Source organism: Cervus elaphus, chromosome 2, assembly GCF_910594005.1.
Source record: "Cervus elaphus chromosome 2, mCerEla1.1, whole genome shotgun sequence".
NCBI classification, from domain to species: Eukaryota; Metazoa; Chordata; class Mammalia; order Artiodactyla; family Cervidae; genus Cervus; species Cervus elaphus.
In genome coordinates, this window is record NC_057816.1 from 46,475,301 (window position 1) to 46,488,815 (window position 13,515).

Genomic DNA, 13,515 nt, shown 5'->3' on the forward strand with positions numbered 1-13,515 from the left:
ATACTACTCTCTTGCAACTGGGCTTTAAAAAAAATCTAAAGAATACACTTACTTGGCTAAATGTGGCTTGTGTTTTAATATTTTTGCAGTGACATCTTTGATTCTGAACATTCCCAGTTGAAAAAAATATGAAACTTTCTTTTCCTGATGTGTGAGAAGGAAAATGGATCCTCCTGCCAATTACAGCATGAAAAACCACGGTGCCTGTTTAACTTGTTCTCTTTGTAAAATTATAAGCCTAGAATAATCCTGCCATTTCCCAGCTCTGAAATATGTTTTCATCTGATCTAATTTATTCAACAATGAGTGCTGACCGCGTTCCCCAGATTGATCATCCTCTCAGTTTGTTACTTGCCTTGGGTACTGCATTCCTGGATGTTTGTGTGTTCTTGGCGAGTCTGAATCAGGATGGGCATAGCATCAGAAGCCCTGGAATAGGAACAGATGCCCCAGGCCCTTAGCTAATCTGTCCTGCATCACTGGAATAGCAGAATTGTATTTTATTCCCCTTGTGCTGGCCACAGTTTCAGAAGAGTGGAGTCTCACTGGAGCAAACTTGCTCCACACTTCATATATCCATGGCTGTGGTTTAGAAAGACGCTGCCTTGTCATGGTTGAACAAAAGAACATCTATAGTGTCAGAAAGGAACAAAAATACCACTAGGCACAAGGCAGGTGGTTCAAAGCATCTGAAATCTGGGACTAACTTTGGGGGTTTCCCTGGTACCATTGGCTTTGCAAGGTCCAAGTGACCCCCTGAAATATACTTTGTTATAATCTCCACCACTTTGCTTTTAATTTTAAAAAGTGTTATTTGTCTTTGGCTGCGCTGGGTCCTCGTTGCCGCACTGGGTTTTCTCTGGTTGCAGCTGTTGGGGCTGCTCACTGCAGCGACTTCTCTTGTTGCAAAGCATGGACTCTAGGGCGTGGGCTCAGTCGTTGTGGTTCCCGGGCTCTGGAGCACAGATTCAAAGAGCACACATGCTTAATTGCCCCAAGGCATGTGGAATCTTCCCGGGGCCAGGGATCAAACCTGTGTCCCCTGCATTGGCAGGCAGATTCTTAACCGCTGGACCACTGGGGAAGTCGGCGTCTCTACCACTTGAAAGGTGAGAAAGAGTGTGAATAACCATGTGGGTCAATGTATTTGTCTTCCAGTATAAGATTTTTTTTTTTCTTTGCTGTGTTTTAAACAAACCACCATCCCACAGACAGAACTCCTTAAAACCTGTTTAACTTTTCATGTTAACATTAATGATAATTAATTTCTATGACCCTTGAATTAGTTTCTTATACATTTTTCTTTCTTTGGGAAAATGAACATGCTGTTTTGTTAAGCGTGTGCAAGAAACCACGGGCAGAGCCACCTGGATCAGATGTCTCTAAGCTTCATCAGTGCTTTACCCCGTACAGGACTCTGACTTGGCTTGTGACATAAACAGCTCACGTGGTTGCCACCAGCCCCTTGAAAGCAATTAGCATTTTAGCAAGCCACCCCAGAAACTGCCAGACAGAAGAGGTTTCCGTGAGGCGTGAGATCACCTACGAGGCACTGTTGTTGAGTGGGTCCTGGTTCACAGAAACTGGTGAGATGCTTTCTCAGGGCTCTTCCACATCCCTCAGAGGTGCAGATCTGTCCACATCCTGCTGAGAAAGATGGATGTGTCTGACGTTTGGTGGGAGCAGAGGGTGGATACCAGGACAGATGCTGGAGGTTAGGCAGCAGCCAGGGAAATTTGGCCAAGGCAGCTTGCATGTGTCCCTTAGATAATACCAACCATGCAGAATGATCCTGAAGATGGAGCAAGGGAATAGAGGATAAAACGGCTATTGAGACAATCATTTGGTTAATTTCCCTTTTCAAGTTTAGGAATGAGTTCCTGGTCGTCATTGCTTTTGTACAACCTGCTCTTTTGATAGTTCTTAAGAAATGGTGCTGATTTTGTTGTTGAGTTTAGTTCCTCCTTTAAGACTGTTAACCTATTATGAAGGTCATTTCTAAATCACAGCTATGGGGAACAGTTTGCTGTCAGCTGGTAACAGGCTTGTGTTCTCATTAGATAATTAAACCCATTCCACTGACTCGATTTTGAATTGTACACTCTCAAAATCAGCATTCAGTTTAGTTCAGTTCAGTCGCTAAGTCGTGTCTGACTCTTCAGCATTAAAATACATGTATTGGATACCACTTAGATACTTTGCTGGATTCTGGAAATAGCAACATGAAAAGAATGGACTCTGCTCTTCTGAAAGATATGATATGGAAGACAGATGTGTAAACCAATAACTACCAAGGGGTGTGATAGGTGAATATAGCCACAGAAATGCTAAGGTAAAAGCTGAGCATGAAAGAGGTCATCACCAACTTTGCAGGAGGAATCTGTGACTCAGGGAAGACTCAGAAAGGAAATGACTCCTGAATCGAGTTATCAGAAGGAGAGAAATTTACCAGAAAAGGAAAAGACATGATGGAAAACATACTGGACAGAGGCAGTATGAGCAGAGTTGCATACATGGGAACTGTTATGTAACTTAATCTTTTTTCTTTTACATTTATTTTTATTGAATTGTAGTTGGATTATGGTGTTGTGTTGAGCTGCTGCTGTTCAGCAGATTGACTCAGTTTACATATATATACTTTTTCATATTCTTTTCCATTATGGTTCATCACAGAATACTGACTGTAATTCTCCTGTGTTATACGGTGAGACCTTGTTGTTTATCCACTGTATATATAATACTTTGCATCTGCTAATCCCACACTCCCACTCTTACTGTCTACCACTGCCTCCCTCTTGGCAATCACTAGAAAAATATGTAATGCTTCATGAATTTGCATGTCATCCTTATGCAGGGGCCATGCTAATCTTCTCTGTATCATTCCAATTTTTTAGTATATGTGCTGCCAAAGAAAACACAGTTTTAAACCACTCTGGATGGGAAAGAATTGACTTACAGAATCTAAAAAAAAAATAAAATAAAATTGAAAACAAAAAGAGCCCAACTAAAGTAATAGATTTTGACTGTATTAATAATGGCGTACAGTATCACTGGTGCTCCCTGTGGATATTTAAGCAATAGCTATTCTTAAATTTAGGTGGGAACCATCTTCCTTAAATTTAGGAGAGGAAATAGTAGTAGTAGGTTTAGAAGCTGCTTTCCCCTTAAACCAGCAGGTGCCCGTGTGTGCCTGTTGAGTGGGGTGTGCAGGGGGTGTGGGGTGGGGGGGCAGCTCTGAGCTGAGAATCCTAGCCTCCTTTCTACGCCCCCAATGGGGGCGTCACCTTGGGCATGTCACTTAGCAGAGTCTCTTTCATCTTGGTAAAAATGAGCTGTTTGTGTTTCTATCTAAATTCTCCTTCCAACTCTGATCTCATTACCATCAAAACACCTTGTAATACATTTTGACACATGAAGGAGAATAATTCACCTGTCTCAATGGTTGCCTCATACTGGATAACTGTATTTCATAATACTATTCCATATCTTTTAGATTACTTAGTAAATGTATTTTATGTAGTGATAACCTCATACCCTGAAGAAGCCATTTACTAGGCTAGAGAAGCAGTTACTTTAAAAAATATTTAGGGGCTTCCCTGGTGGCCCAGTGATAAAGAAACCGCCTGCCAATGCAGGATACTTAGGTTCCGTCCCTTACCCAGGACGATCCCACGTGCCTCGGAGCAACTAAGGCCGCGCTCCACAGCAATTGAGCCTGCGCGCTGGAGCCCACGATCCCGGAGCCCGCGCGCCACAAGAGAGGCCACTGCCTGAGAGGCCCCCGCTGTGACTAGAGAGCCCCCCATGCAGCAGCAGACCCAGCACAGCCACAAATGAGTTATCTTAAAAATGATATTTAGGAATAGCTGTAACAATAACCAGCCTCCGTGAAGAAGTTAAACAAGCTTCCTCTCTCCCCAACAGAGAACACAAACTTGTCCATTATAACACCACCAAGCATCTCTCCGACTTGGTGCCTTGTTGTAATCCGGTCGCCCTCCCCGTGTGACGCGGTGTACACGTCATCAGAAGGCGCCGTGCGCGGCGGCAAAGATGCAGCTTCGAGCAGCATCTGCCTCTTTGTGCCTGCAGGTCCCCAGGAAGCATGTGATTGGCCTACCGACCCTGCCGCCCTGGGGACCACTCCAGCCAAGAGGGCTCATCCCCCACCTGCAGTAACAGATGAATAATGTAGTTTGCTTAGGGAATGTGTTCGGGTTCTTTTCTGAATCAAAATTCCATTTGTTTGTTTTTATTGACATGACTTTGCTGAGAATTGCCTTTGTGGTATGTGTTACTAGCAGAGCTGGAACCGCCACACATAGAGTGCTTTCAGTCTTTGCAACACATAGGTGTGCCTGTTACAGCTTTTAGGAAATCACTCGGCTTGGAGAAGAAAACATTTGTTAATATTTGGACCTCCTGGCCAAACATCATTCTAGTGTTCAGAAATTATCAGCAAAGCAAACGAGTGTTCAGAGAGGCTCTGGCCTCTCCCTGGCCCCCTCTCCATGAGACTTCTGACTTACATTCACCAAATCCGAAAGCCCTTTAGTGCAGGCTTCCTGCTCCCCTCCCCCAGTCCATATTCTATATTAAATTATTAGTGTTCTCTATATAAACTCCTTGGGAAACCAGAACCCTTATTATGACTTCTGGATTTCATTTTCCTTACATAAGCATTTAATGATAAAACAGCTTTCATGAACACTTAACATTTCTGTTCCTGTTAAATGTTCTTAAATTTCATAGTAATATGCTATGTTCATTTCCATGTAGCATTCTTAAAAGTGGCTTAAGGCGGTGCATGGTCCCCAACCATTTTGGCACCAGGGACCAGCTTTGCGGAAGACAGTTTTTCCACAGATCAGGGGTGGGATGGTTTCAGGATGATTGAAGCGCATTAGATTTATTGTGCACTTTATTTCTATTATTATTATATCAGCTCCACTTCAGATTAAACCCCAGAAGTTGGGGACCTCTGGTTTAAGGGTCTTGCACACTGCTAAGTCAACCTGACTTCCAGGAAAACCTTGTATAGGTTGCAGGTGATGGGTATTTATATTGACCTACGAAGACCCAGGAAGTTCATGGGGCCCTAGTTTGCGTTAATCCCACTATAAAGTGTGCCTGAAGCAGAGAGTTTGGGGCTTAAAAAAGCTGAAGATCCCCATGAAGATTAATAATAAGATATAAAGCAGAGATAGGAAGATTATATGACATTTCTTTTAGACCTTGGATTTCTTTAATCCCTTGGTGTGTTGGGTTAGTGCTTATCTTCATGAATGGATTACCAAGGTGGATTTCACTCTCTGCCTTTCTAATGCTTTATTTTTATGACTCCTGTTACTGTTGTATATTTGTTCATCTCAACTGCGTACCCGTCGCTAAAGCCAAGGCCCCTGACCAGTCTTAAATGAGATAAGTAAGAGTCTGGAGCCAGCAATTCAATTTCAGGTATACTCTTTTTAATTTATTTGAAGACTTTATGCCATCCCTCCGGCTAAAGGACAGAATCACAAGTTGACTCAAGGGATAACTTGCCATCTTTCAAGGGTAAACTCATAGAGTCTTTAAAGAATTTGGGGAACTTATGTAATAAAAAAGATTGTTTCCTTGAGGATGTCCAAGGCAGAAAAACATGGAAAGCTCACTTAGATTTTAAGCCCATTTTTTTTTCTTCAGTTGATTGTCAGAGCAGTGGTCAGCAAAGCCCAACCTGTAGGCTGGCTGCCTGATTTTGTTGGTTTTTTAAAAATTTATTCATTTATATTTATTTGGAGGATAATTTACAACATTTACAATATTGTGTTGATTTCTGCCATACATCAACATGAATCAGCCACAGGTAAACATATGTCCCTTCCCTCTTGACAGGGACGGGCTGGGATGGGAGGAGGAAGGGAGGTTCTGATTTTGTTCAGTTTTAATGGGACACAGCTTTTACCACACAAGGAAGAGTTGAATAGCTGCCACAGAAACCTTCTGAATCACAAAGCTTAAAATATTTACTCTGACTCTTTACAGAGAAAGTTTGCAGAACTCTGCCTTAGGATATTATTGATACTTAATATTTGTGAGGACAATTAGTAATTATAGGTTGTAAAAGGAAGAGTCTTAGATTAACATAAACACACTACCACATATAAAATAGATAGCCAACAAGGACCTACCATATAGCACGGTGAACTATACTCGGTATCTGACAAGAACCTGTAAGGGAAGAGAATCTGAAAAAGAACAGATGCATTTGTATGTATTGGAGAAGGAAATGGCTACCCACTCCATTCTCCAATATTCTTGCCTGGAGAATCCCACGCACAGAGGAGCCTGGCAGGCTATGTCCATGGCATTACAAGAATCAGACATGACTTGGTGACCAAACCACCACAACCAGCACCACAGTATGGATGTATAACTCAGTCGCTTTGCTGTATATCTGGAACTAACACCACATTGTAAATCCCCTATTTCTTTTCTTTCTTTTTTAAAAAATGCTTATTTCTTTGTTTGGCTGTGTCGAATCTTGGTTGTAGCACGTGAGATCTTTAGTCTTTAGCTGTGGCATGAGGGGTCTTTAGGTTGCAGCATGCAGAACCTCTAGCTACGGCATGCAAACTCTTAGTTGCAGCATGTGGGGTCTAATTCACTGACCAGAGATTGAACCCAGGCCAGCTACATTGGAGTATAGAAACTTAGCCACTGGAACACCAGGGAATTCCCCCAAATCAACTGTATTTCAATTAAAAAAAGGAAGTGGTCTTGTCACTAAGTCCATGCATTACGATTTCTGCTTTCCCCAAAGTGAACATTGTTTGACGCTCACAAAGGATGCAGTGGGGAAAAGCCGAACCAAGGTTACCAGTGGATGGCTTCACTCAGCCTTAGTTCATGGAGATATTCTGGAGCCTCCATTCTCATTTTCCACCCAGTTTCATAGCGAGTGGGATTTCACATCCAAGTTCTGGTCCCAAAGGATTCAACAGTTCCAAAAGTTAGGGTTAGAGTGAGCGATGATCAGCCTCTCAATTCCGGTGGGGCCTGGAGGGCAGAGAGAATACCCATCATAACCAAATCTGTAATAATAATTTAAATTCTACAAATTCCAGGACTCTAGCAGCTTGATTTAGGAAATCTTTCCTTTCTTTTTTTTTTTAAAACAAGGGGAAGATACACAAACGGATTAAAGTGCACTTGGAAACCCAGCCGGCTTGTTTCTCACCTCCCAAAGGAGCACTTGACTCCCTGTTACACTGTTTTCCCTTTTTATCAAATTGCTAAGAAACAGTAACTCAATTGATTTAAATGATTTCTATCACACATAGCCTTTAAGACAAGTAATCGGTTTATTATGCTCAGTCATAACAATGGTATTTTACTTCTATGAATTGTATTTTCAGCAGCACTCATAAAATACTCAGTTTGACTTCGTTTATTAACTTTCTCATTTTTCCATTAACTGATATTTTTCCATCTCAGATAATTTGCCTGCCCATTGATATTGCATAACTCAATAGAAATATGTTTTTCAAAAGAATGAACAGAACATTCTTTGAGGCTTAGATAAAATGATTTTATCTGAATATATCACGAAGAATAATGCTTCAGTTTTTGTTTTAGTCAAATTTCACTTTTAATGTTATAATCTTAATATCACTTTGAATTTAATTACATTAATTTTGTGGCTTGCTATTTAGTAGTTTCTTATTGCTGAGAGCCTAGATATTGAAAAAAATCATTTTCTACTTTTTAGATAAGAAGATATTCAATTTTAATTTATTCAGTTCTTGTCTGCAAAATTAATTAGAAAAGATGCCTGGTTTTGTATTAATAAGTTTCAGTTTGGTGTTTTATTCTCTGTTGAGTCCCTTTCAGTCTCTTGCTGAAGCCATGTAGGCCTGCATAAGGCATTTGCATTATGTTTTTTTAGCTTCCTCCTGTTTTATTGGCAAGTGACCATGTGTATGGTAATTGAGCAATTGTCTGCTTACTTGGGTTTATGGAATTTACATCAGCAAGTTTTGGAGATCTTAAATTTTGGTCTCCAAACAGACTTGAAGAGGAAGCTTTCTGAAACACCATCATTTGGTTAAAAATGTATTTGTATTTAATTGAGTGACAGTCACTCTCAAAACACTGAAGCCGCATTTCCCTTTCCTCTGGGCCACACTTTGTGCCTTCGTAATCACAGAGACTGGAGACTGAGGCAGCTCTGCAGTCACGTGGGGACGCCTGACGGCCTGGGAGCGGGGCCGGCTGCGGACAGGGCCCCGGGGAGCCCGCAGTCAGCCCGCTCGGCCTTCCTGCATGGCCTGTTCCTTCCTGCCTGACAGCTGCAGAGCCTGGCATTGAGATGGGGAGGTGACCTTTGTCGGGGTCCCCCAGCCAGCGCGGCAGAACAGAGCTTTGAGCTGTACTTTGTGGCTTGATCACGTTGTCCTTGGCCTTCCTTGTCATGTGTGGTTGACTCTCCATCAAGAGCGGCTCATCTCTGCCCTGGCTGCGTCCTCCTTTGTCCGCACCCGCTCATATCTGAACCGCCCGTGCCCTGCCCCCTTCACCTGACACTTCCGGTCCAGTCCCGCCTGTCTCTGCTTGGGCTTCCCTGACCCGCTTCACGTTCTCAGTTCCCGAGGGCAGCCTTACTGTTGTGTTCTAATTCTGTGACCAGTGCCGCTGGTAATACGATAGTGATTGCATTGAGTCTGCAGATTGCCTTGGGAAGCAAGTGACTATGACGATGCTCATTCTTGCATTCCTAGAACGCAGTGCATCTTTCCATTCGCGTGGGCTTCAACTTCTTTCATCAGTGTCTTAGAGTTTTTGGAGTAGAGGTTTTTTGCCTCCTTAGGTGGATTTATTCCTAGGTATTTTATTCTTTTTGACAACATGGCAAAGGGGATTGTTTCCCTAATTTCTCATTCTGGTATTTTGTTGTCAATGTATAGAAATGCCACACCTTTCTGTATATTAATTTTGTATCCAGCAACTTTACTGAATTCATCGATGAGCTCTAGTGGTTTTCTGGTAGCAGTTCTAGGGTTTTCTATGTATAGCATCATGTCATCTGCACACAGTGGCAGCTTTAAGAAGAAGGGATGCAGGCGTTGATAAGGAGAAACTTGGCGGGGCGCCTGGGGTCGGGGAGAAGGATACTTGGCCTGAGGCTGCAGCGAGATGCTGGGAGCAGGCTGCACGTGCGGATGTGTGTGCTAGCAGCGGGCGCAGAAAGGTGTGCAGTGAAGGAGACGAAAGGCCGAGGGGCCTGCGTGCAGACACAGGGCTGTGGCCGCTGAGGGCTGCTGGGACTTGGTGGCTAGGGATGAACAGGAAAAGTTCAAGTTTTACATCATCGCCTGCTCCTTCTGCCTCTGTAACTTGGCTTGTTCCTTGTAAAGTCTAGCTCACATAGGTCACGTAGTCTCAGAAAGCGGGGTCTTGCGGTACTAGAAGCTGGAGCTTATCTCACTCACCCTTGTCCTGCTCTTTGCTGTCACCGAGCCCCTGCAAACCTGCTTAATCATGCCTATCCAGGTCAGACATCCCCCTCCCCATCTTGACTGCTGTTCCTGTGCGTGAAACCGCTTAGTTGAAACCAGCCTATTAGCAGCTAGTGTTGCCCACGAGAGTCTGTCTATAAAAACTCTGTGACCCCTTTGTTCAGAACTCAGAGCTTGGAGTGTTAACTGCTCTGGGCCCACCGGCGTAATACACCTGAGTCCTCCAGCTCTCCCCTTGTGATTGCTTGGTTTCCTGAGTACTGGTTTCTGCAACAGGGAAATCCTGCCTTGCTCTGTGTCTGACAGGCAGTTCATGGATATTTATTGAATGGCCACAGATGGAATCTGGACTTTGTAGGTCTTCCTGTAAGGGAAATTAACTGAGTTGGAGAGGAGTGAAGCTAGAGATAGCATAGCCCAATAGGATGCCAGTATTATTCATTTTGCCTCTTGTCTGTTATAAGATTCACAAGAAACTGGAGCTACACTAAAGGAAAACACTTCAGAATCATATTCTTAATTGATGTGTTTATATTTTGTTCATTGTTAAGTCGTGACTCACTTTGCGACCCCATGAACTGCAACATGCCAGGCTTCCCTATCCTTCACCATTTCCTCAAGTTTGCTCAAACCCATGTCTATTGAGTCGGTGGTGCCATCCAACCATCTCATCCTCTGCTGCCCCTTCTGATTTTGCCTTCGATCTTTCCCAGCATCAGGGTCTTCTCCGATGAGTCGGCTCTTAATGCATTAAGTGGCCAAAGTATCAGAGCTTCAGCATCAGTCCTTCCAGTGAATATTAAGGGTTGATTTCCTTTAGGATGGACTGGATTGATCGCCTTGCAGTCCAAGACACTCTCGAGAGTCTTCTCCAACACCACAGTTCGAGAGCATTAGTTCTGGAGTGTGAAGTCAGCTGGGCCTTAGGAAACATTACTACCAACAAGGCTAGTGGAGGTGATGGAATTCTAACTGAGCTATTTAAAATCCTAAAAGATGATGCTGTTAAAGTGTGTTTATATGTATTATTGCTGGGAACTTACCTTGTGGCTCAGATGGTAAAGAATCCGCCTACAATGTGGGAGATCTGGGTTCGATCCCTTGGTTGGGAAGATCCCCTGGAGAAGGGAACGGCTACCCACTCCAGTATTCTGGCCTGGAGAATTCCATGGACTGTATAGTCCATGGGGTCACAAAGAGTCGGACACAACTGAGTGACGCTCACTTTCACTTATTTATGTTTAGGAAAAGTGATATTGAAGACTGTGTGAGCGTAGACCAAGTAGACTCTCTGACCCATGGGCCTTGCTCTTGCCTGTTCTTTGTCCCTCTGTGTCCTGGGGCAGTTACGGACACTGCCTGCCAGCCAGCCCTGCATTCGTGTAAGTCAGTGCTTTTCAAACTGAGTTATGATCCCATCCATGGATCATGCTGTGAAGTCAGTGGGCTGCAGAGAGCATTTGAAATGACACATTATAAAATATAATAGAGATCATTGCATTGCACATCATGAGCGTCAGTTATGTTTTGCAGAAAATACATTTCTTATTACGGGTCACCAGGAAGTTTGAAACGCAACATTTTAAGTGAAAAGAGCTCATTACTTAGGAATATCATAAATCTATCTTTAGCTCTGTGTGTAAAGAGATCATGTGATTTATTACGCCAGCCAGGACACATTTCAGAGGGAAAAGGGTAGCTCTTAATTAGACCACAACAGGTGTAAACTGGGCCTGCCTCAAGCTAATTAAGAATTATGGCCACTCTGCCTGTATTAGTCAGAGTTCTCCAGAGAAACAGGACTGATGGGATATATAGATGTATATACATCTAGATCCATCTATCTCTGTATGGAGCAGAAGAGACAGAGAGGGGGAAGGGGATGGGGGGATACTGAGATTTATTTTAAGGAATTGACGTAGGTTCTTATAGGGGCTGACAAGTGGGAAAGAATGCGACAGGCCAGCAGTTGGCTGGATACTCAGCTAAAAGCTGATGCTTCTGTTTAAGTCCAAATTCTGCTGTAGGCAGGGTTTCCATAGTGCAGGCCTGGGGGAATTCCTTCTTCCTTGGGAAACCTTTTAAGATCATGAAGCTGATTGAATGAGGCCCACACACGTTCTGGAGGGTAATCTACTTTACTTGAAGTCTATTGATTTAATTATTTATCACATGAAATAATACCCTGGGACTTCCCAAGGGTCCAGTGGTTAAGAATCTGCTTGCCAGTGCTGGGGACACAGCTTCGATCCCTGGTCCAGGAAGACTCCACATGCCTTGGGGCAACTAAGCCTGCCTGCCCTAGAGCCCAAGCTCCCCAACAAGAGAAACTAGAGCGTAGCCTTCCTCCCCACAGCTAGCGAAAGCCGGTGCGTAACAACGGAGGCCCAGCATGGCCAAAAAAAAAAAAGGAAAAATTAGGAATGAAGATATTCCTTCACAGCAACATCTAGACTGGTACTTGACCACACAGCTGGGTGACATAGCCCGGCCGAGTTGTCATAGGAAATTACAGTTACCCAGCACACCACTTAAGGAGGAGAGGTGGTGGATGAACACAGCTCAGACTTTCTTTAATGCCCTAAGGCTGTGCTGAGGCCGGACAACTTGTTAGGATTTTTGTTGTGCTATTTAATTTTATTTGTAGTTATTGGCAATGGATTTACTGAGTATTGCCAATTTGACCTTGTGGCTTCTTAAAATAATTTTTTAGAGAAAAAAAATATTTTTTCACTTTGGTGGTTTAGATCACTTTTATACTAAGCATGTAACTTTGTATTTAAAACTGTTTTAACATTTTATATTTTAACATTTTATAAAATGTTTATAATGAAATATTTCGTGAAATGTTTAGAGAAGAATGTTCCTAAATAGCTTTGCTGTTTGGGACACATTGTTTAAACTATAGAAACTGCTGTAAAATTATCTTTGTAAGTAGTCAATAATTTGCCATGTCTCTTGCTGCAAGATAAAGTATGAGGGCTCTAAATTGCCCAGAAAATCCACAAAAGCATTGATTTTCACCAAATGGCAGGAACTGACCACTAGGCAGTTCTGCCCTGTAGTAAACTGCAACAGAGTAACCAGTAAACCCTTAGCAGAAACCTGGCCTTGTTAGGATCTTTGGAGAAAGAAAGAGAATTCTGCAAAGTTCTGTATTGAAAAATATCCAAATTAATTGCTCATCCTTCATCTTTGCTGACCCAGTAGTCAACTTAGTGCCTAATTCCTGAAGTTTTGCATTTCTCCTACTTTTAGAAGGATTGTTTGCCAACTACAGATCATTCGGAAGCTGTTTAAGAGGTTTGAAAAAGGAACAGAAATGAAAGATAGTAACTCTGATCAGAGTGATCAGAGTATAGTAGGATCATTAACATTTGAGCATTTCCTTTCCACCTCATTTTCTGTGAACTTTTAACAAATTAAAATTGCATGACTTATATACTTCTATGCTTTGTGTTTTTGTCAGGTGCCTTTATAAAGGAACATTTTCCAGTGACAATAAGTACCTTCCATAAGTCTTGTCTGTAGTCTTCATGTGAGATGTAGTCTTCATCATGTGAGAATGTCCCATTTAAGTCATTCAGAGTTCTTCCCTGCTGGACCTTTAATATATTCACCAGTCCTCTTTTGTTGTTGCAAATAATGCTGCAGTGAACTTCTTTGTGAATGAAGCTTTCCTCTTGTTTGGATTTCTTTAGAAGAGCTTTCTGGTTGCTTAGGAAAATCACCATCATGAGCTTCCTTCTGAGCCCTGCCTGTTCTGTCTGGGTCCTGAGGTTGGCCGGGAATGACCCAACCCTCAGCATCCTTGGAGACCTTCATGGAGTGCTGAGCTGCTTGCTAAGTGGCAACAGAAAGCTACTTTTTCAGGGGAGCCATTAACTTGGGTTGAGAAGGATGAGATTCAATGGATACTGATCAGGTGAGAGGCTCTATGGGTCTTGGAATGGTTCACTTCACAAGGGATTAAGGGAGCCTTGTGAGTTGAGGACTTGAATTCATAGGCCAGGAG

The 13,515-nt window shown here is 42.8% G+C and overlaps 1 protein-coding gene and 1 non-coding gene across 17 annotated transcripts in view; one reads left to right on the forward strand and one right to left on the reverse strand.

Moving 5' to 3' along the window:
• FAT3 (FAT atypical cadherin 3) overlaps positions 1-13,515 on the forward strand; it is a 762,831-nt gene that overhangs the window by 214,693 nt on the left and 534,623 nt on the right. The gene's annotated exons all lie outside the window — the stretch shown is intronic.
• Positions 2,810-2,918, reverse strand: LOC122677624. The gene has a single exon (XR_006335866.1). It is a non-coding gene; the product is annotated as a U6 spliceosomal RNA (small nuclear RNA).